At 45.9% G+C, this 24,018-nt stretch overlaps 1 long non-coding RNA gene across 2 annotated transcripts; it reads right to left on the bottom strand.

Annotated features, from left to right (window-relative positions):
* Positions 1-678: 678 nt before the first annotated feature.
* On the bottom strand, positions 679-22,814 carry LOC112868421 (uncharacterized). Of its 2 annotated transcripts, none has more exons than XR_003224281.2 (3): positions 22,686-22,814; positions 1,619-1,678; positions 679-932 (listed from the first exon to the last, which is right to left on the bottom strand). It is a non-coding gene; the product is annotated as an uncharacterized LOC112868421 (long non-coding RNA). The 2 variants fall into 2 exon arrangements; XR_015242717.1 differs by lacking the exon at positions 22,686-22,814 and adding an exon at positions 1,784-1,938.
* Positions 22,815-24,018: the final 1,204 nt, after the last annotated feature.

Below are 24,018 nucleotides of genomic sequence, written 5' to 3'. Positions count from 1 at the left end.
CATAGCTCCAACCCTGGGGGTAAATCATTTGTACTTTACCAGGCTGTGAATGAAGGCTTGCCCATAACATCGGTTGGCTTTAGACTGACTCAATCCCATTAGTTTCTGATCCTCTTCTGTTTATGGATGTTGTTCACCAAAGCACCGGTTCTAGTCCTGATCCTGGAATCAGTTCTAGAAGATTAATTCACATACAAAGTTTCCCCTGGACGCTGTCGGCCCCTGGTCCTGTCTTTGTATCTCAGGTCACTTATTTTCTTGGCTTCGAACACCCTTATCTGTCCTTCCCAATCTACCCCCAGGCCCCCATGCGGGCACCGCGGCCCCTCAAGACCACGCTAATTCTTTCTGTTCCAGCCAGTGGTGGCCTTAGATCCTCTGCAGCAATCAAAATCGATGGGACACACACATACACGTATGCACCTACACACATGCAGAAACATACAACACATACACACACACACACACACATACACATATATATACTGTATATACATGAAAGACTAATAGAAATATACAACTCTATATTGTATCATACATCTCTGATAAGCTTGGAAGCAACTTGAGATCAGGGACGATTTCTCAGACGTTGGTATATATTCGTGTCATGAATTGACATATTTCTTTTTTTTTAAATTTTTAAATGTTTATTTGTTTTTTGAGAGAGAGAGAGAGAGAGAGAGAGAGAGAGAGAGACAGAGTGTGAGCGGGAGAGGGGCAGACAGAGAGGGAGACACAGGATCCGAAGCAGGCTCCAGGCTTTGAGGTGTCAGCACACAGCCCGACGTGGGGCTCGAACCCACGAACCATGAAATCATGACCTGAGCCGTAGTCAGACGCTTAACTGAGTGAACCACCCAGGCGCCCCATGACTTGACGTATTTCTAATGCATATTTCCTCTTCAATATTCCAAGGAGAAAACCTTCACCTCCTGTACGAAACAAGAAATATCAGATAAGAAAGAAGAGAAAATAGAATTTCTGGAATTTCCTACTTAAAAAATACTGGGATAGTTTCAACAACACACACGATCTCATACAACCTCAGTTGTTTCTAAATGAGATGATTTTCCAAACATATTACCAAATGGTAATCTGGAGTTTGAACTTTAGTCTTGAACCCAATAGAACCGAGCTTGCCGGAAGGAGGAATGTGAGTCCTTTGGGGATGGGGGTGGGAAGGGAGAGCACTGGTGAAAATTAATGCCACTTTTATTTTTAAGAAAGGAGCACATCTGCTCGAATGGCCTGAAGTATGCAAGCAATGAAGTGGGAACAGTGTTATTGGTGCTGTGTGCTTGCCAGGCAGCTGCTACATCCGCCAAGGAAGACATGCTGGAAAGCGTGGTCTAGCCACGTGTCAGAGCCTCACGTGCCCACCACGTGAGCTCTGCAGCTCCTCCCGCAACTTTCTGGAATCACTCCTTCGGCCTGGGGGTGAGTTGTGGTTTATAAGCCACACTGCTGTTCCTCAGGAAGGGTGTATCTACACCATGGGGCAGGGACTTTGGTGGTGTTTTCTCTTGTTGGTTCATAGAACATACCAGCATTTGTTGCGCCAACAAAGTAGTGGGCAAAGCCCAGAAGCAAGAGTTTTAGAAATGGCCTCTGATCTTACCTCTGTCGCTGCGTGTCCCTGGGCAGATTGATCAACTTCTCTGGGCTTCACTTTTCCTTCCTGTAAAACACGGAGATTAAAGATTAAACTTTACTCGTAACTTAAAAAAGAATTTCTCCCTAATCGGTGGAATTCTTCCTTAAAGTACAAGCGTGAATAGAAAACCTTTGTTTATATAGCACACCAAAACAAGGCTGCTGGAACTGTACGCTGTACCTCGGGTTCACTCTGTTTGGCTCCTTTACCCGTGAGGAGGCCCATGAGGTACTCAAGGGTTTAGGAGAGTTTGAGGACCTGTGAAATGTGCATAATCATATCTGCATAGCGTTCGCCTCTGGGGCCACAAAGGTTCATATTTGCCATAATCCTGAGTGGTAGGTGGCTGGGCCAGGGCTGTTCTACCTGTTCCACAGGTGAGGAGAGGGAAGCTTGGAGTTGATGGTGACCCAACCAGTTTGCACACAGCTACCTGGTAGGTTTTTTTTTGCTGGCATCAAGATCTAGATTTTGTCAAATCCTATGATTCTAAAATCTAGCATGTGCCTATGAAACAAGAAACTATCCATGGCTGAGATAAAACATTGGAAACACTGTAAGTGTCTTGTGTTTTTCCAGATCATTATGGGTGGGAACCATGTGGCCACAATGAGCAGCCCCCTGGGCTCATTAGGGTGAGAAAGGAAGCCCAGTAGATGGTTATAAATGGCTGAGATGACCTTGAGGGATCGTCCGTAGCTTAGAAATGGGCCAACTGTTTGGATATGGCTGCTAATTTTGTGTACTACACGTGTTGTCCTTTTATACATTCGTGGTCTGGCCTTCAACTGTCTCCTTTCCATGAGTTCTCCACCTGCCTTCTTTACACCTCCTCATGCTTTGGGACCTTGGTGAGACCCTTCTGGATTATTCTCCACTCTCCCCAGTCCATGGAGGTCTCCTTTCACTTTGTGGAGTCTCTGTGACTCTGCAAGTCTCTACTCCTTTTGCACTTGCCATGCGTTGCCTTACTTTTGAGAGTGAGAGAGAGCTAGGGGAGAAGCAGAGAGAGAGAGAGAGACAGAGAGAGAGAGAGAGAGAGATAGAGAGAGAATCTTAAGCAGGCCTGCACTGTCAGTGCAGAGCACGATGTGGAACTTGATCTCATGAACTGTGAGATCATGACCTGAGCTGAGATCAAGAGTTAGATGCTGGGGCGCCTGGGTGGCGCAGTCGGTTAAGCGTCCGACTTCAGCCAGGTCACGATCTCGCGGTCCGTGAGTTCGAGCCCCGCGTCGGGCTCTGGGCTGATGGCTCGGAGCCTGGAGCCTGTTTCCGATTCTGTGTCTCCCTCTCTCTCTGCCCCTCCCCCATTCATGCTCTGTCTCTCTCTGTCCCAAAAATAAATAAACGTTGAAAGAGTTAGATGCTTAACCGACTGAGATACCCAGGTGCCTCTCATTTATTGGCTTCTTAGTGAATTCACATCTCATTTTCCCGCCCCAACTATGGGCCCCATGGGTACAAAGTAAGATCTTTGAGGACCCAACTGTCACTTGTGCAGTGCCTTCTGGAGTAAAACAGTCACAGTCCCATTTGGTCCTCATCAGGGATGGTCAGGATGGGGACCACTGACCTCACTTGCAGAAGATGATCTGAGGCCCTGTTGGCTTGTGCTTTCGGTCAACTTTGCGACACTGAGCTGAACATACTGTGTGACACAAAAATGACATCTCATGGGAAAATAATATGGCTTTTGTTTAATAAAAACACAAAAGATACTCAGAAGCTCCGTCAGTCATTCCGGTCTCATCCTAACTGGAAGCACAGAAGGAGGCAGACGTGGCAGTGGTTGGGGAAGCAGGTGTGAGGCTGGAAAGCCCGAGTCACAGGCGGAGCTTGGGCGGACAGGACCGCCCTGCATAGAACCTCCTTCCTCTCCCACCTCTACCCTTCCCCCTGTGATTCCACGATGTGGTACCTACTCAGAACAGCTCCCTTCTGACTAAATCCTACCCCTCCCATTAAAAGCATATTTAAACCTCCCTTTCTTAAAACAGGCAAATATACAAACTTTACTGATGGGACTTTCCCTTCAAGCTGAAGGCAGATCTCCTGCCCCTACCGTGTTTCTCCCACTGCGCTATAGCATTCCGTGCTTTACCTTTCAAGGACGCCTGGGCAAATATCATCAACATTTCTACTTTATATCCTAGAAACCTGAGTCTCAGAGAGGTTGAACAAATTGTCCAAGGTCACATGCTTATGGCAGTTTCAGGGTCAAGATGCAAACCTAGGTGGGTCTTATTCTAAACTCAGGCTCTTCTCTAAATCCCAGGGCTGCATTTATGCCAGATGCCGATGACCCCTCATAGGCTTTGCTCTAACCAGTCATGCTCTAGATCCCAGGTCAAACTAGCCAATTTCATACCTGTTTTTTTTTGTTTTGTTTTGTTTTAATTTTTTTTTCAACGTTTTTATTTATTTTTGGGACAGAGAGAGACAGAGCATGAACGGGGGAGGGGCAGAGAGAGAGGGAGACACAGAATCGGAAACAGGCTCCAGGCTCTGAGCCATCAGCCCAGAGCCTGACGCGGGGCTCGAACCCACGGACCGTGAGATCGTGACCTGGCTGAAGTCGGACGCTTAACCGACTGCGCCACCCAGGCGCCCCTCATACCTGTTTTTAGAGAAAGATTTTCCTAGTTGGCCCCATCTTTTCCTGAGTAACTTCTACCAAATCATTGTGGTTCCTCCCCTCGGAGAGTAACATAACTACATAGTAGAGCATAGCTCATATCTCCAAATTCTCTAGGTTCAAAGTCTGATAACTTGGATGCTAGCAGGTTTTAGGGCAGTTCAGGATCATTTACAGCTAGAATAGAAAAGGATGATGGGGATCTGGGCTTCCTCATTGTTTAAGTTGCAGATTTTTTTTAGTTTATTTATTTATTTTGAGAGAGAGAGAGAGAGAGAAAACACATGAGTCGGGGAGGGGCAGAGAGGGAGGGAGAAAGAAGCCTAAGCAGGTTCTGCACTGTGATCCTGAAGCCCAACTCGGGGCTGGATCCCACAAACTGTGAGGTGATGACCTGAGCTGAAACCAAGAGCCGGACACTTAACTGACTGAGTCACCCAAGTCACCCAGGTGCCCCAGGTTTCAGATCTTTGTTACAGGGAAGGAAAGAGACTTGGCCCAGGTCACACACACATGAACCAGCGGAGAGTCATGGCCAAAACTCAAGCCTCCCCATTGTCTGCACTGCTCAGACTGCTCAGACTGGCCCTTTGGAAAGTTAATTGAAAAGAGAAAGGCCAGTTTTCAGGAGTCCTGTGGCTTGGCTGGGAATGCAAATAGCTTCAGAGAGGAAATGAAGACTAGTCTATGTTTGAGACACAAGTCCCAAAGGGAAGTTCAAGTCCCGAAGCTGGAGTTTCTTAAGATCTTCAAATTCACAGAGAAGGCCCAGTCATGTGGTGTCTATGACCTTGGGGTAACAATTCATAAATGTGAACTCGACCAAGGCACTTTATGCCATCTGCCTCTAGGGAGCTCAGCACACAAGGGAAAGCTCCAAGTGAAGCCACTGGGCCTTCTGGGCCCAGTCCCTGCACCTTGAAATCTTTGTGTGTGGGACCTCAGATGCCAAAGTAGAGAGGGATAAGGGCCTTTGGTCCTGAGAGCTGGTGCTCATGACGCATTCCCGCGACACATGGTCTGTGACTAATTTGGCAACGCACATGAAAGGGGCTAATTTTGCAACATTTGATTTCTTGTGTGCCTAGTGTCTTCTGAATGGTCAGCCATTTCACTTCATGTGACCGTGTTGCATAAGGAACATCTGGCTGGGCACATACACTCACTTTTCCACACGGAGACCAGGCGGCCCCACATCCTGCTGGGGCGCCTGTCCTGCCACGCACTGAGGGGTTGCTTGGGCACACAGTGAATGTGTCAGGAACAAGATATTCCCCTCTCTAGCAAGGATGGGGAAAGTACCTGTGTTGTGAACTTGGAGGACTGTAAACAAAAATTTATTTATTCGTCTAAAAACATGTGCACCCTGCTTCACGCAGAGTGAGGGACGAGGCACGCGTGCGCCCTGCCTTCTTGGCACTTGTAACTTTGCAGGGAGACTAGGAAAAGCTTGATTCTGGCCTTGTATTCTGAGCATGTGCAAAACCAGCTGGCTGGTCAGAACTATCTGTCCTCAAGGTCACTGGCCCTTTAGCTTCTTGTGCTCTCAGACCTTGAAGTCTTGATTTTTCCGCATGACTACTGTACTCAGAATTCTCTTGAGCTTCTCCACATTGCACTGGTGCTTCCTTGCTAGAAAAGGTACCTCCTTTGAAAATCAAAGGTAACAGCCTACCTGCTTTTTTTTTTTTTTAAAGTAAATTTTATGGAGGTATAACAAAGTGAACAAATCATAAATGTACAATCCGAGGGGGTTTTGCATGTAAAAACACCCATGAAACTGTCCAAACTAAGGCACTGACTATTTCCAGAACCCCTGGAGCCCCTCATTCTCCTTCCCTGATGCAAATATGCTCCCCACCAGGGTACTGTTTTTTCAAGTCCCTTGTATGCCAGGACACATGGGGATGTCTCTAAAGTGACTTTGACACTTTTAATCTCCCTTCAGCAGAGAGAAAAGACTTCGGCTCAGGCTGTCAGCAAGTTCAGCTACGGTTAAGTAACTAGCTCCCTCCATCCTTCCTTCCTTCCTTCCTTCCTTCCTTCCTTCCTTCCTTCCTTCCTTTTTCTCTCCCCCCCCTTCCTTCTTTTCATGTTGCTAATGGCAGTAATGAAATATAATTTTCATACCATAAAATCCACCCTTTTAAAGTGTGCAAGTCTATGTCTTTTAGATGAGACTGAATGCATTCAGTGTGGTAAAGCCGTAGACCTTTTTTAGGATACTCACAGAGTTCTGCGACCATCCACTATCTTTTTTTTTTTTTTCATGTGTTATTATTTATTTTTAAAAGTGTGAGAGACAGAGCACACATGGGGAAGGGGCAGAGAGAGAGAAAGAGAGAGAGAGAGAGGGAGACCTAGAATCCAAAGCAGGCTCCTGGCTCTGAGCTGTCAGCACAGAGCCCGATGTGGGGCTCAAACTCACTACCCATGAGATCATGAGCTGAGCCCAAGTCGGATGAACTGACTTAGCCACCCAAGCACCCCGACCACTCACTATATTATTCTAGAACACTTTTATCATCCCCCAAAGAAAGCCAGTACTCCTAGCAGTCACTTCATATTCCCACCTTCCTCATTCATGGGCAACACTAATCTCCTTTCTGTGTTTATGAATTTGCATATTCTGGACATTTCACATAAGTGGAATCATACATGTGGCTTTTATAGGAGGCTCCTTCCACTTGACATAGTGCTTCAAAGTTCATCCATGTGACAATATGTATAGGTGCTTCATTTCTTTTTATGACCAAATAATATTCCATTGTTATGGATATGCAATATTTTGTTTATCAATTTGTCAGTTGATGGACATTTGGATTGTTTCCGGATTTTGGATGTCATGCATAATGCTGCTATAAACACTCATGGGCAGGTTTTTGTGTCGACGCGTGTTTTTAACTCTCTGGGGCATTAATAGATCATATCATAATTTTACGTTTAACATTTTGCAGAACTGCCAGTTTTTTAAAAGGAGCTGCATCATTTCACAATCAAACTGGCAATGTGGAAGAGTTCCAGTATTTCCACATCTTCACCAATGTTTGTTATTATTCGTCTTTTTTATTTTATAGTAGGCATGAGGTGGTAACTCATTGTGTCTTGCATTTCTTTAAGGACTAACGATTATAAATGTCTTTTCAGGTACTCATTAGCCACTTATACTTTATTGATTATTTACTTAATGTTTCTTTATTTTTGAGACAGAGAGAGCAGGGGAGGGGCAGAGAGAGAGGGAGACACCGAATCCGAAGCAGGCTCCGGGCTCTGAGCTGTCAGCACAGAGCCCAACGCAGGGCTCGAACCCACAGACCACGAGATCATAAACTGAGCCAAAGTCTCAGCGGTGCCCCTGACACTTATACTTTAGACAATGTGTACAGAAGTGTCTATTTAAGTTGTTTAGCTGTTTTTTAATGGGTTATTCTCTTTTTCTTTTTGAATTGTAAAAGCTTTTTATATATTTTGGAGTGTAGACCCATAAGAGATATATGATTTGCAATTATTTTCTCCCAACCTTTAGATTGCTTTTCCTTTTTTACATTGGGTCTTTTGAAGCACAAATGTTTTTAATTTTGATAAAATTCAATTTATTTTTTCTTTTGTTGCTTGTGCTTTTGGTGTCATATCCAAGAAACATTACCTGATCAAAAAACACTGAAATTGATTCCTATGTTTCCTTCTATGGATTTTTATATTTTAACTCTTAAATTTAGGTCTGTGATGTATTTTGAGTTAATTTTTGTGTATGGTGTACAGTGGGAGTCCAACTTCACTACATTGCATGTAGAGATCCAGTTGTCCCAGCACCATTTGTCATAACGACTGTTCTTTTCCCAGTGAATCGTATTGGCACTATTCTCAAAAATCAATTGACTATAAATGCAAGAATATATTTTTTGACTTTCAATTCTATTTCTTTGGTTTATATGTCCATTCTGTAAGTCTATGTATATGTCTATCCAATATGACAAGTCTTGGATTACTGGTGCTTTGGAGTGAGTTTTGAAATCAAGAGTGTGATTCCTCTGTTCTTTTTTTTTTCTTTAAGATTATCTTGGCTATTCTAGGTACTTTGCATTTTCACATAAATTTTAGGGTTAGTTTGTCAATTTCTGCCAAAAAAAAAAAGGCAACTGGTATTTTGATAGAGATTGTGTTAAATTTCTAGCTCACTTGGGGCCCTTGGGTGGCTCAGTCAGTTAAACATCCAACTTCAGCTCAGGTCATGATCTCGCAGTTCATGAATTCAAACCCTGCCTTGGGCTCTGGGCTGACAGCTCGAAGCCTGGAGCCTGCTTTGGATTCTGTGTCTCCCTCTCTTCTGACCCTCCCCCATTTGCATTCTGTCTCTCTCTCTCTCTCTCAAAAATTAACATTAGGAGCACCTTGGTGGCTCAGTGGGTTGAGTGTCCAACTTTGGCTCAGGTCATGATCTCATGGTTCGTGAGTTCAAGCCCCACATCAGGCTCTGTGCTGACAGCTCAGAGCCTGGAGCCTGCTTCGGATTCTGTGTCTTCCTCTCTCTCTGCCTCTCCCCCCCTTTCCCCTGCTCTCACTTTGTCTCTGTCTCTGTCTCTCTCTCTCTTGAAAATGAATAAACATTTAAAAAATTTTAAAAAATAAACGTTAAAAAATATTTAAAAAAGATCTGTAGCTCACTTTGTTGACCACTGCTATCTTACCAATATGAATAGTTCCAATCCATGAACATGGGATGTTCCACTTATTTAGGTCTTTAATTTCTTTCAGCGCTGGTTTCGACTTTTTGGTGTATACATCTTGTACTTCCTTTGTTATACTTATTCTGAACTGTTTTAGCCTGTCTTCTTGAGTACCTGCCTCAGGTTCTTAGCTTTTCCTTCAGTGTCTAGTGCAAGAAGTGAAAGCCAGGCACTATTTTCCGTGCTACCAGTCTTTGTGGCTTCAAATGTCTCGTGCCCTCTCCTAAATTTAAACAGGGCATCCTTAGCAGTCCACAATTCTGTTCCCTAGTCAATCTAGGTGAACAAACAACTGCCACTGTGACAGGTAACTGACATGTCAAAGCTAGACTTTGGCCTGTCATTTTAGAAGACTGGCAGCTTAACTTAGTGGACAAGATGGAAAGCTGTATACATGGTTACAAAGCTCAGGCCCTACTTTGCTACGGCCTTGTTGGTTAACATATTTGTTCATATGATAATCCATTTGCCAAAAGTATAAGTGTCCCCATGAAGGTTATTACTAATGCACCAAATTCAGCATGTCGAAATGCATGAAGTGAATGTCGGAGAATCGCATCCAAATACAGTATCTGAGAGTTCATCTTGTGGAATTTAAAAATTATCCTAGCTGTGTGAATAAGTGCACTCTCTTCATTACTTTATGTACTGCTAGGTCATTCGATGTTTTTTTAAATTTTTTTTTTTTTTACATTTATTTATTATTGAGAGACAGAGAGACACAGAGCATGAGCAGGGGAGGGGCCGAGAGATGGAGAGACACAGAATCCGAAGCAGTCTCTGGGCTCTGAGCTGTCAGCACAGAGCCCGACACGGGGCTCGAACTCACAAACCGCGAGATCATGACCTGAGCCAAAGTCGGATGCTCAACCGACTGAGCCACCCAGGTGCCCCTCACTCGAAGTTTTTAATGAGCACCTCTTATGTACTAATCCTCTGTACTAGGTACCAAGGACACAAAGATGAAGAAGACAGTATTTGCCTTCAAGAGGTGTAAAATATAATAATTAAGAAAAGACATCTACACAAAATTGTGATATGAGATATAAAACAATAGATAAAATGTAACCTGAAGGCAGAAGGCTGAGAGACTTATTTATATTAATGTGGCCAAAAAAGTCGTCCTGGTAGTGGAGGCATTTGAATTGCATCTCAAAGAATGAAATGAATTTAGCCAACAGACCTGAGGTTAGGAGCGGAGAAGGCATCACCAACAGAAGAAGTGGATGAAGGAAGGAAGAGGCACAAGACCACAGTGTGTATTGCAAAGACATCAGAGTGACCCAGTGTGTGGCTGGAGCATAGGGTGAGGGATGAGACAGAAAGCAACTGGCCGCTCTCCAGAAAACATGCTGCACAGTAAGTTCACCCCAAAATGCACACTGATCCCAGGACTTGCGTGTGGCCAGGAATGTCTCCTTTAAATGGATTTGTAGTTAAAAGGTTGAGTCTCAGTAATCAGACATCTACCTAAAATCCTGCCATATAATCTCACCGGTGGATGGGGTATTTTTCTGTGCAAGATATTAAATTATATTGTTTACTGCTAAAATTATGCATTTTCCAGCCTCCCTCATGGCTAGATGCAGCCCCGTAACCAAGATTTGGATGATGATATGTAGGAGGAGGTATTGTGCGGGACTTCCAGAAAATCTTTTCAAAAGGAGGTGTTTGCTTTTCTTTTCTTTTTTTTTCCCCCTGTTTCTTCCATTGCACAGCCTGGAATATGGACATTACAGCTGGAGCTCTTGCAGCCATCTTATGCCCTTAAGATGAAGGTCAGGCACTAGAGAGTGATGCAGAGGTTAGTAAGGGACCTGGGTGGTAATTAACTGTGGAGTCCTGAAATACCTTCCTTTCGGGTTTCTCTCTGAAAGAAAAATAAACTCCTTTCGTGTTTATGCCTTTAAAGCTTTTAAAGCTTTTCTGTTATGGGTAGCTGGACTTGATCCTGCTTGATAAGCGTGATGTAAGCAAGATTTAAGCCAGGTATTTCGATGTCAAAGTCCTCGAGTCCACCCACCACTCTGAGGAATTTTAACACGTATGTGCATAACATTTTCTGTATGTAAACTGTGTTTTAATAATTCACTGGATATGTAAGGAATCGACTCCTCTAAAGTTGGATAAAATATAGTGCTTTTAAAAAATCACAATCGGGGCGCCTGGGTGGCGCAGTCGGTTAAGCGTCCGACTTCAGCCAGGTCACGATCTCGCGGTCCGTGAGTTCGAGCCCCGCGTCGGGCTCTGGGCTGATGGCTCAGAGCCTGGAGCCTGTTTCCGATTCTGTGTCTCCCTCTCTCTCTGCCCCTCCCCCGTTCATGCTCTGTCTCTCTCTGTCCCAAAAATAAATAAACGTTGAAAAAAAAATGAAAAAAAATCACAATCATAACCTTTTGAGGAAGTACTTATGTCTCTGGGTAAGGGTATATATGAGTATGTTTGGCTGAATAGCTCTTGTAAAAACGGGATAAAATGTAAGATGATACTTGCATGCAATCACATTAAAAAAAATACTGTCTAGGCAGTTAAATTCTAACTGCTGAGCCCAGTGGACTCACAATAAAGTTGTTTTTTTTTTTTAATTTTTTTTAATGTTTATTTATTTTTGAGACAGAGACAGAGCATGAATGGGGGAGGGGCAGAGAGAGAGGGAGACACAGAATCAGAAGCAGGCTCCAGGCTCTGAGCCATCAGCCCAGAGCCCGACGCGGGGCTCGAACTCACGGACCGCGAGATCGTGACCTGGCTGAAGTCGGACGCTTAACCAACTTCAGGCGCCCCACTTAGATCTTTTTATGAAGGTTGTTGACCTGGAGGAGTTTGGGTATAATCAGATAACCAGGTTGCCAACTTGAAAGTCATTTAATATTATGCCATGGCTTTGAGACCCATGTCACTGACACCAAAGACAGACAGACTTGAGCTCTGTTGGTCATTTGCTAGTTGGAGGACTATAACGAATTAATAACAACAATGACATGGCTCCAAGATCACATCTCCTTCCACTTTTCCCCCCAATATTTTTTTGTCCTTAAACTATAAAAGCAATATATGAACTTTGTAAAACTTTGTTAAGAAAAAAAAAAAGCAAACATTAGCCATTGATACAGGGCTACTATTGAAGTGGATATTGAGCATGATCGGACAAAGTCGAAATTCTCTCAGGTACTTTTACTGAGAAGGGGGCGTGCCTATTTCGTGATGTTTCAAAGGAAGGCCCTATGCTGTGTAGTTTGGGGTTGGGGTGAAGTCACTTCAAGTGACCATTGTATGCTAATGGCACATGAAGTGTACTAATTGTGGTAGAATGAGTATTAGGCCAAGAGAATGGACACAGAACTCTCTGTTAAAAAGTTACAAAGCGGGGCGCCTGGGTGGCGCAGTCGGTTAAGCGTCCGACTTCAGCCAGGTCACGATCTCGCGGTCCGTGAGTTCGAGCCCCGCATCGGGCTCTGGGCTGATGGCTCAGAGCCTGGAGCCTGTTTCCGATTCTGTGTCTCCCTCTCTCTCTGCCCCTCCCCCGTTCATGCTCTGTCTGTCTCTGTCCCAAAAATAAATAAACGTTGAAAAAAAAAAAAAAAAAAAAAAAGTTACAAAGCTACTAGGAATTTCTCCAAAGGATACAAAAATGCCATTTCGAAGGGGCACACGCACCTCAGTGTTTATAGCAACACTCTCAACAATAGCCAAATTATGGAAAGAGCCCAAATGTCCATCAATTGATGAATGGATAAAGAAGATGTGGTATGTGTATATATATATATATACATATACACAATGGAATACTACTTGGTGATGAAAAAGAATGAAATCTTGCCATTTGCAACAACACGAGTGGAACCACAGGGTATTAATGCTAAGTGAAATAAGTTAGTCAGAGAAAGACAGATATCATATGATTTCACTCATATGTAGAATTTGAGAAACTCAACAGATGAACATAGAGGAAGGGAAGGAAAAATAAGATAAACACAGAGAGGGAGGCAAACCACAAGGGACTCTTAAATACAGAGAATAAACTGAGGGTTGCTGGAGGGAGTGGGTTAAATGGGCGATGGGCATGAAGGAGGGCACTTTTTGGGACGAGCACTGGGTGTCATATGTAAGAATCACTGTGTTCTACTCCGGAAGCCAAGACTACACTGTATGTTAACTAACTTGAAAATACATTTTTAAAAAAAAAAGTTACAAAGCTGCGGCAGCACGCAGGTGTTCGCATAACCAGCAATCAAAGGACCACCATTCCCATTCATTTATACACTTGCTTTATTCTATTTGTTTGAGCTTAGGTGGAAACACAGTGGTAAACAAGACACAGAGACGATTGGAGGGAAATCATTCCTGTTGTGAAAATTCTTTACCAAGCATTTAGTTCCTAAAGATTGTGTTTTTTTGCGAGTTCATACCTGACCACTGGCTTGCTATGGTTAATAGTAGGGGTCCTAGAGCAGGAAGCAGGTATCTTAGCATTTTGTATAGAGTAACAATGAATTGCTGAGATACAGACATATAAGAAAAAGTCCTCTGGACCTGGGAGAAAAGCTGGGTTAGTAAAGAGGGTCAGGGTTTGGGCCCAGACTCAGACTCCATGAGCTAAATGCTGCATGCTATATTCTTAGCCTCCTCAGATTGTTCTACTTTGAGCCAAATTGGGTAAATCCTATCGACCCTTCAGAGCAAGATCCTATAGAATAGAGAAAAAAACCCAGGGACTTATGATCCTTTAGAGAATGTGGACCCTGTGGCTCATTTTTGTCTGAGAATGTTACAGGTAACAAGGATATTGACTCAACTGGTTTGACCATCTCTGCCTGTTATCTATCGATCTTTCATAATTTAATTTGAAATACGGTATTTAAAGACAGCCAAACAATACACAGCTGGAATGGAGATTTTCCACAATGAGGGCTAAAAACAGAAAGTTGCATACAGGCACCGCCGTGTTTCTAAAGACCTGTCTTATTCTTAGCCTCACAGAAGTATTTAGGTGAAAGTGGCATGGGGAGGAAGGAAATGTGCATTCTGGAGGTTTAGACACAAAGGAACCTCCCAGGAAGATATACTGAGGACTCTGGTAAGTTCCATTGTTGTCCTCCCTGGCAACCGGGAGCTTTGGACTCTCCCATCATGAGTGAGTGTGAAAGGACGCTTCCCCACCCGTGAAAGGGGGTGTCCCTAAGACTGGCTGCTGAGGGGCTGCCCAGCACACACTCGACATTGACCGTACTGGGTCTTACCACACTCTCTAGGGCATGGAACCTCACGCCCAGGCCAGAGAGCTTTCAGTCAAACACATGCTGGTGTTTACGGTAAGGCCAAATCATGAAAATCCACGTTAATGAATTTGTTCGCAGAAATATCACATCCTCCCCGTCCTCGCCCCAGTTAAGTGGTCTCTTCTTCATAAACCCGGGTTCCTTGCAAGGGTCACCATCTCTCAGGCAGTCTCAACAGCAAGAACTTAACAGAAAGGGGTCCTTCTGTCCACAGCTACACCTACAATGGAGAATCAGGGTGGGGATGTTTGATTCCCAGCCCAAAGGGACACAATTTTATCATTTAAAAGCTACAAATATGAAAAATATTGAAAATCAGGCGAATGTTCAATTGAGTAGATTGCGACACCCAGTTCGACAGAGTTTGGGCAAACAATAGAGCCATTGATTCATTGTCCAGAGGCGTTGCTGAATTCTCGTCTCATCTTGGCCACCTTTTTCCCACATACGCACACTCACGCAACACCCGCACGTAGGCACACGCACATGCACACACACGTGCACATTTGCACACGTGTGCGCACGTGAGTTCGACTGCCTCTTATGCCTCCGTGCTCAGTACAGGTGGATGTGCTAAAATGCACTGAACAATCACTATGTGCCTGAGCCTTGGCTGAACGTGTCGTATTCATGATGCCACTCAGTCCTCGTGACCACGTTTTGATCTGGTAGTATCATCCACTGCACTATGACTGGACCCCCAAGACAGGGATTTTTGCAAAGCTCAGTTTATGCTCCAACCCGGGTCCGCTCTCGACCATCTCCAAAGGCCTCAACCACTTCCTTTGCCTCCTGCTTGGAGCGGGAGGAGCAAGTGGCCCCAGTAATGGTTTACCCCCTCCTGTGGTCATGACACCCAGCCACTGTTGCCACTTCTGGCACTGACAGAAGACTCTAGTGTCCTCAGAGACTTCACTGTCAGGTGCATCTGTAGAGGCTCTGGCCTGGAAATACAGCAAAATGCCGATTCTTCCCAGGACAGTTTTATCAGTGGGTTTCGATACTAGTCATTAAAGTCTTTCTTTTTTTTTTTTTTTTTAATTTTTTGTTTTCAACGTTTATTTATTTTTGGGACAGAGAGAGACAGAGCATGAACGGGGGAGGGGCAGAGAGAGAGGGAGACACAGAATCGGAAACAGGCTCCAGGCTCTGAGCCATCAGCCCAGAGCCCGACGCGGGGCTTGAACTCACGGACCGCGAGATCGTGACCTGGCTGAAGTCGGACGCTTAACCGACTGCGCCACCCAGGCGCCCCTAAAGTCTTTCAAAGAAAATTGTCTCCTTTTCCTTTTTTTCTTTTTGGTGTCCAGGTTTTAGGGGCCCTACGGGTGGCCTTCCCTGACTAGACCCACCAGCACCTCTAAGGGAGGCACCTCGGTGAGTGCCAGCATCCTCAGAACTCTGCTACCCCTGAGACCCGTGACACAATATTCCCTCACCCTCTGCCTTCTCCCCTCTTTGGCTCTTAGGAATGACAGGAAGAGCCTTCTCTCTCCAGCCGCCAGGCCTGTCTGCACTCACAGTCTGTTATTAGCTGTACATCTGTATACCGTGCTTACCAGCAGAAAGCCCCGATCTACGACTTCCATAACCCCTCCTGCCCCTTGCAGTCATGTTGGGGAAGAGGAGTTTGGAGTAAATACACAGGCGGGCCGCATCCCAGCCAACACTCGGCCCGCTGCTGTTTCAGCCAAGTCACAACCCGCCACAGGGAGAGCAAGAAGTCAGAGCGTGCGGGCGGCCCGGTTGGATGTCAGAGCTCCCCGTCTCCCAAAGTCAGACATCTGAGCCTCCAGACCCTCCTACTGCCTTTGATGCCCAGCCTGCTGGATCATCCCCTCCGGCCTATCAAGCAGCTCCGGTAACTATTGACCCCTCTGACCATGTCTTTTTTTCTTCCCCATTAAAGTTGCTCCTTTAAGGAGGATGGGATAGTGGTCATTTTCACATCGGTGTGAAATCGGCAGCGAGGTGTTTTGACTCCTATGACATCCGTGTGTTAGGCAAGTCTTGGAAAAAAGAACCGTCCCCATTCAATCCAATTTTAGATAATAAAGTGCACTTAGCGCGCGTTAGTTCCTGTTGTGCTTCACACACACACACACACACACACACACGTAGGCTAATGAAAAAAGGAAACCATAGCCAAGACCGGAAGAGAAACCTAATGGCCAAAGGCAAAATCTTAAAAGCTTACTGAGATAAAAGGGGACTTTCAAAGGAACAGCAGAAGCACTGAGGATTGAACTTCTCAGAAAGCCGGAAGAGAAAATGTTAAGAGAGAAAAGCAAACAGTTTGAGTAAATATGCTACCACTCAAGAGTGACAAAGAAAATTGTCATTTTGCAGAAGAAATCCCTTAGGCAACCTGCCCTTTGAAGGTCAAGAGCAGCCATCTTTTTGTATGTAAATCATGCAGCAATGTGACCTGGCATTGAAACCAAAGGTTATTTTGTACACAGGGAGTATGAAATAGAGAAGTATATGTTCCTAGTATCTGTCCAGTGAGAAATGAGTGCTCGCCAATGAACAAAAGATAATTTTTTTAAATATTCTTTTTTCTGGGGCGCCTGGGTGGCGCAGTCGGTTAAGCGTCCGACTTCAGCCAGGTCGCGATCTCGCGGTCCGTGAGTTCGAGCCCCGCGTCGGGCTCTGGGCTGATGGCTCAGAGCCTGGAGCCTGTTTCCGATTCTGTGTCTCCCTCTCTCTCTGCCCCTCCCCCGTTCATGCTCTGTCTCTCTCTGTCCCAAAAATAAAAAAAAATAAAAACGTTGAAAACAAAAATTTAAAAAAAAAAAAAAATTCTTTTTTTTTTCCCAACGTTTATTTATTTATTTTTTTTTTGGGACAGAGAGAGACAGAGCATGAACGGGGGAAGGGCAGAGAGAGAGGGAGACACAGAATCGGAAACAGGCTCCAGGCTCTGAGCCATCAGCCCAGAGCCTGACGCGGGGCTCGAACTCACGGACCGCGAGATCGTGACCTGGCTGAAGTCGGACGCTTAACCGACTGCACCACCCAGGCGCCCCTAACAAAAGATAATTTAAATGGTAACAAAATATTCTGTCTTGGTGAACTGGGAAAGAATTTCTTCTTTCCTAGAGTTATATTTCAGAGAAACCAGTTATCTCTGACCTAAGAGAGGAACACGGAGGGCATTCAAGAGACATCACAACTGCATTCAAAGGGCCAAAAGGGGGACATCGGTGCAAATGGCTGAATTTCCAATGAGCCAGTGATTTGGTTAATATATTGTGCCAATGCTAAGCTCTGTTCTTCATAGTTCTCCCATGGTTAGCTAAGATCTGAACATCATCGAAAGGGAGTGAGGAGTTTGTTTTTTTTTTTTTTTAATGTTTATTTATTTATTTTTGAGAGAGAGGGAGAGGGAGAGCATGCACACAGGAGGAGCAGAGAGGGAGGGAGAGAGAATCTCAAGCAGGCTCCTTGCTGACAGTGCAGAGCCAGACATGGGGCTCGAACTCACAAACCAGGAGATCATGACCTGAACCGAAATCAAGAGTCTGATGCTTAACTGAGCCACCAGGCGCCCCAGAGAGTGAGGAGTTATAAACACACCCTTTGACCTATATTTGTACTTCTTCTGTCCATCTAAAATGAGCCCATAACAAGGTTCTGCGGTCTGGGGTTTTTTAGAGGTACATCTAAGGATGGCCGTCCCCTGCTCATATGGCATCCTTCTTAATGTCCCCAGCATTTGTACCGTCTCAAGCAACAACCAGACACGCTCGCTTTAACAAAACAAAAACATCACACACAGAACAACACAGCAGAAACAGAAACACAGTGCACAAGGTCCAGGAGCGATGCTGGGCCCATGCTCACAGCCAGTCCTCCATACCCAGGCAGTTCCCCAGGCTGCAGGCCTCTAGGGGTGGGAAGCAGGCAAACACATTTGTGCCCTCTCTGCTGGGGACACGCAAGACTCCTCAAAGGGCTCCTGGCCTCCCCACGCTCCTGTCCTGCCATGGAGGGGCTTTAAGCCAGAGCCACCTTCCTCTTTCCTGTCTCCCTTACTGGTAGCTGGCAGGGGACAGCCAGGTGCTCTCCCTCCTGCCTCTCTTTGCCCACGGAGGCACCCACAAGCAGCAGTGCCTGCGTGCGTCTCAAAACTGCCTCCGCAGTTCTGTCTTCTTGGCAAAGGCGGTCCTTATATGAAAATCAAATGGTCAATTTCAGGACCAACCCATCTGCTCCTTTGGCGGTGGGTCATGCGACCTGCGTATGTTCTGTTGGGTGGTTTGGGCGGGGCCGTGACCCTTAAGGAAGAGGAAGGGCAGAGGTTGCAAGTTGCAACATCTGTGGCAAAAGAAGTGAATTATCCTCAGGAATCCCACACGTCGGGGTCTCCATCTTCTCTGGCACAGACATTAATGATCCAGACCACTGTCAGAGTTTTAGGTTTAGCCCCCAGTGTGTCCACCATTCCTGAGTTATAAAGTGAAGGCCCTATTGAAAACTCCGTGTCCAAGTCTGCTCATCTAGTTGTCAGCCTGCCTCCCATACCTCCTTCCAACGTAGCGCACCATGCAATGGAGTTGTGCACATCAACCAACCTTGGGGCTTGTTCTGGGAACATGGTTGCCCCTCCTTCCCCACTGACAGCTCCTCGCAACGTGATACCCCGTGTTAGGGAGAGAAGATAACAGCAGACCCATGGCAACTACTCTCAGATTCTTCTGGTCTGTGTAAAACGAGGTCATACCTCCTCCCCTCCACATGCGCAGTTCTCACTCTTGCATCAAGAAATTGGTTACCACTAGAGCTCTGTGGTAGGGCTCAGGTGGCCAGACAAGGCTGCGGGTAGGGGCAGTCAGGCAAAGCTGAATTCCCACACGTCCAGATTTGGGGAGAAGATGCCCTCAAAGACAGAATCTTAGGATGTGCCCGCCACAGGGTAGAAAAGGCCAAATTTCTGGTTTAGCTGACATCAAACGTGTGGATATGAGTTCTGGAGATTTGGGAAGAATATCTTGAGGCCCTACACAGTGATGAAAACAAACAAACAAATCTGATATTTTGGTGAATCCGAGAATGAGACCAGAGGGTCAGAGCTTTCTGGAGTCTAGAGCATCTCTCTTCCTCTTTTTCACTGCGCGTTTGCCATTTCTCTGAAATACCGGAGTGAACGGGAGGGAGGGAGTGGGCCCCGAGCTAAGAGTTACAATGTAATTTGGTCGAATGAATGACAAGAAGCAGTTACAAGATTCAACATACATCTTCTGCCCCCTCCTATCCATTTCTCTTTTCGGCCGAACCACACTGCCCTCAGTGGCAATGATTAGTAGGTTGACATAACTTGTAGACCTGACTAGCTGCAGGAGCGAGAGTTCTTTTCGTTTCTTTTTAAGAAACAGCCCTGCTATATATAGAAAAATATCTAGTTCCTCTCTGGTGCTTCCTGAGCTCCATTTCTCATCTCTTTAAAAAAGGCATTTGACTAAGAGGGCTCTTTTCAGGCCTCTTCCAGTTCAAATATTCAGGCGTTAAGGCTGTCGATTCCTGGTGTAGTCGAGCATCACCTAGCTTATGAAAATAAGCCTTCCGTACTAGAGTGTTGTCCTAGAAAGGACACGGCTCTTGGAATTCAAGACACTTGATTTTTGGTTCCAGCACGACTGCCTCCTCATTCAGTGGCCACCGAGCAACTCACTGAAGGAAAATAACACCAACTTCCCAGAGTCGCAGTGAGAGTTAAGTTGGACACAGCACGTGAGCGTTCCTTGCACAGAGCCTGGAACATTCAAAGTGCTAACCCAGGCGCCCCCTGCCCTGGCCCGTTTCCTACACAGTGGGGGCCATTCTTTGTAGTTGGTATTTACAGAAGCAGAAGAACGTGTAGTACAGCTAAGTACAGCTAAGCAATGATGAAGAAGAAAAACAACTTAAAAGATCACAAGTTTGTTTAATAATGCCCACAAAGGGATATGTGGAAAATACAAGTTTAAACCGAGTAAGGATGTTGGCTTTTTTTGTATCACTATGATGATTGCTATTTTTTGCTAATTTTTTTATAAGATTCTTTTCCTATGAGATTTTGCTCCGGTGCTAGCCAATGGGATCAAAATATCGTTGCCCATCAATCCTAGATGCAGCATCTAGACAATTTCTGCGTAATTAAAACAGTGCTGGGCGATATGGGGGTTCACTAGTCCTCATTCTCCTTTCTTCTCTATGCCTACAGGAGACCACACTTCACTGCTTCCTTGCAGTTAGATGGAGCCACACACCTAGATCTGGACAATGAAATGGAAGCACAGGAGGCTTGCGTCACTTCTGAGCTGAGGCAGAGAGCGAGCCAGCCCCAGCAGGAGCCTGCAGTCTCTTCCTCCCTCCCCTTGAATCGGAGATATCCCAGATGACAGAGCCTCTGCCAGCCTCGATCCCTGCGTGCCCCTGTGGACGGGACACCCCCTGCACCCGGTTGGACGTGAGCAAGAAATTGCATGCGACATCACTGCAATTTCATGGTTCGTTGGTTACTGCAGTCTAACCTAGCCTGCCCTGAAGAGTACAAAACAACTCATGAAGAGCAACCGATTAAAAAAAAGGAAGAAAGGTCATCACCAAATCACTTTGCAGCAGTTGTGGCCATCGGTTCCTGCTAATCAACAAAGAAAGAATCAGAAAGTAGTGAGAATGCTAACACACCATACAACAACTTACCAACAATGATCACTTCTCCAAAATCCTTCTCACTTAAAGGTTTCCACGGTTGCCTGCTGCTGACTTATCCAACTTGTCGAAACGAAAACAACTATAGGTTATTTATTCCTTCAGCAAATGTTTGTGCGTCAGATTTACCACGATGTGATAGGAAACAGGCAGCCAATAGGACAAATACACAAAATCTATTCTATGAAAGGTGGTGATAATGGCTGTGCTAAAAAGGAAAGTATGAGGGAAGAGGGTAGAGAGTGTTGGGTGGGGATGCCGTTTTAAATAGGGTTGCAGAGAATATCTCACTTAAAAAGTGAGACAGTGAGATGTGCCGATACCTGAAGGGAAAGTGATCCAAGCAGAAGGGACAGGGAGTGCAAATGGCCTGAGGTAGACGTCTGGCGTGTTTGAGGAAGAGCAAGGAGGCCCGAGTGGCCGAAAGGAGAAGGTGAGAGGAGGGGGTAGTGGGAGATGAAGACAGTCATCTTTAGATGAGGGATGGAACAAATTATGTGGGGCTCTGCAGGTACTGTAGGTAAGACTGATTTTACTGAGTGCGCGTGTGGGGAAGCCAGAGGAGGGTTTGAGCAAAAGAGTGCTGTGCTCTAGCCTTGCTGAGAAAAGTCAGAAGGAGCAAGGCAAGGGCAGAAGAATGGAAACCAATTAGGAAACCATTGCAACAGCCCAGGAGAAGAAAGACAGTCTTCGACCAGGGTGGGGTAGGGGTGAAGGTGAAGTGTGAGAACATAGGTAGAACTGTGGAAATTGTAAGCTGTGAGAGTCCAAGAGTGCGCTAAGGGTGTGGGCCTGAGGGACCACATATTGAGCACCTCACCTGGAATCGTTACATCCACATATCAGTAGAGGCACCACTGAAAAGGTACTTGGAGAAATGCAAACCAGAGAGGCGGAATCTCCAAGATCACCAATATGGTGGTCCAAGATGAGAACACCCACCCATCTGATCCCCACACCCATGCTCCCAGTCATTCCTCATGGGCCAGCTCCTTGTGGAGAGCATTAGAAACAGAATGGAGGGGTGCCCGGATGGCTCAGGCGGTTAAGTGCCTGACTCGTGAGTTTGGCTAAGACCTCGTGATCTCACAGTCTGTGAGATTGAGCCCCGTGTCAGTCTCCGTGTGAGGACAGCAAGGAGGCTGCTGGGGATTCTCTCTCTCCTTCTCTTTCTGACCCTCCACCACTCATGCTGCACCCTCTCTCTCTCTCTCTCTCTCAAAAAAACAAATAAACTTAAAAAAAGAAAGAAACTGGAATAGAAAGCGAGAAATTTAGACAGAGCGTAGTAACCAAGAGAAATCTGTGTCAGAGGTCTCCCCTCGCCCTTTCTTTTATAATTGTTTTTAACGTTTATTGATTTTTGAGACAGAGAGAGACAGAGCATGAATGGGGGAGGAGCAGAGAGAGAGGGAGACACAGAATCGGAAGCAGGCTCCAGGCTCTGAGCCATCAGCCCAGCGCCCGACGCGGGGCTCGAACTGACGGACCGCGAGATCGTGACCTGAGCCGAAGTCGGACGCTCAACCGACTGAGCCCCCCAGGCGCCCCATCCCCTTGCCCTTTCTTAAAGCACACATGCCACCCAAGTGGTTTCTGAATTACAGAGGATCTAAAAGGAGTGTTTCCTTTTGTCACTTGCCAAAGAAAAAGGGGTCACTTCCAAAGGTTTTCTCGGTATATCCTCTTACCATCCACCACGGCTTTGTGTTTTAGCGTGAGGCTCAACGTATCGGAGGCCCTTCTGGGAGCTGCTCTCGGGAAGAATGCTCGCTGTGTAACCATGGACATCCGTTGCTGCAGTCAGTTCTTGACAAACGTCAGCGTGTTTCCTGACCACCCTGAAAGGAGAGGGCAGCAGCTGAACTTGGCCCACGTACCTTATTTCAGCTCTGAGACACATGCAGTGGCTACACGGGGCTCTGGGAGGGGTCGGCACACGGGAGAGAACCATTTTGCTCTTTGACGTTTTGTTAAAATACCTACCTAATCCTTCCTTGCATCCTTTATGATATTTTCTTGGGTAAAACGGCACCATTTTCCTTCATGCAGGAGAGAAAAGTTTTTCCCAAAGTTTGAGCTTGGCAAGCATGAGCCTCAAAATGAATGAAGATTCTGGAACCCCACCCCAGTTACACTAAAGACATATTTGGGGTGAAGCCTGAAACACCTGTTTTGAATAACAGTGTTTTGAATAAGCTCTCCAGATTGTTTTGATGCACTCTAACTCTGAGCTAACGATGGGCTAGATTAAGAACCAACAAAACTGAAATTCTAGCCTGGAGAGGGACTCACTATTTGCTACATGACCTTGGGCATGTCACTTTTGTCCCCTTGAGCCCTTGTTTCCTCTGCAAGAAAATGAGGGAAATGAGTACAGTGCTCACTGAATCTCCTTCTAGCTCTAATATTTTATGAATATTCACGTCCTTCCTGGAACACCGACCGGCTCTTTGGCGTCACACGTTTGTTATTCCTCTGAAGGAAGGATGCAGCCACTTCATCGACCCAACACCATTTCTCAGACAGCAGACCCTCCAGAAGTCAATCTGTCCCACCTTCTCCACTTCCAGTGTCTGCCCTTCCCAGCGGGGATGGCGGAGCTTTGGGGCCAGGCTGCCCTACGGGCTTCTCATAAATGTTCTGTCACAGCCTGGCTGCAAGTGTCTGGGCTCAGAAGTCGGCCCGGGCTTCCCCAGCCTGGGTACGAAGCAGTGATGGATGGCCCCGCGGGGACAGGCAGTGGTTCTCTGTCCTGACTCAGTTCCCCTTCTCAGGCTAACTGAGGCCTTTCTCAGGGCTGCAGCGAGCCCAGAGCAGAGGACAGTTGTCACATCAACTGACTCAGAAGGACGTGGCTTCCAAGTGAACACAAGGCACTCTTCTGACCAGGGGTTAGGGCATGGGACTGAACTTTGAAGAAGAGCGCTCACCTTTCCCTTAGTCTAAACACATGCTTTAATCTTCTCCCCTCCGGCCTAGGGCCCGGACCCCTTTCTTGATCCCATCGGCTCACACTGCTCT

The sequence above is a fragment of the Puma concolor genome, chromosome D3 (assembly GCF_028749965.1).
Source record: "Puma concolor isolate L17-30 chromosome D3, mPumCon1.1.hap2, whole genome shotgun sequence".
Lineage (NCBI taxonomy): Eukaryota > Metazoa > Chordata > Mammalia > Carnivora > Felidae > Puma > Puma concolor.
The sequence above is the reverse complement of the archived record's forward strand: the minus strand, read 5'-3'. Positions and strand labels throughout refer to the sequence as shown.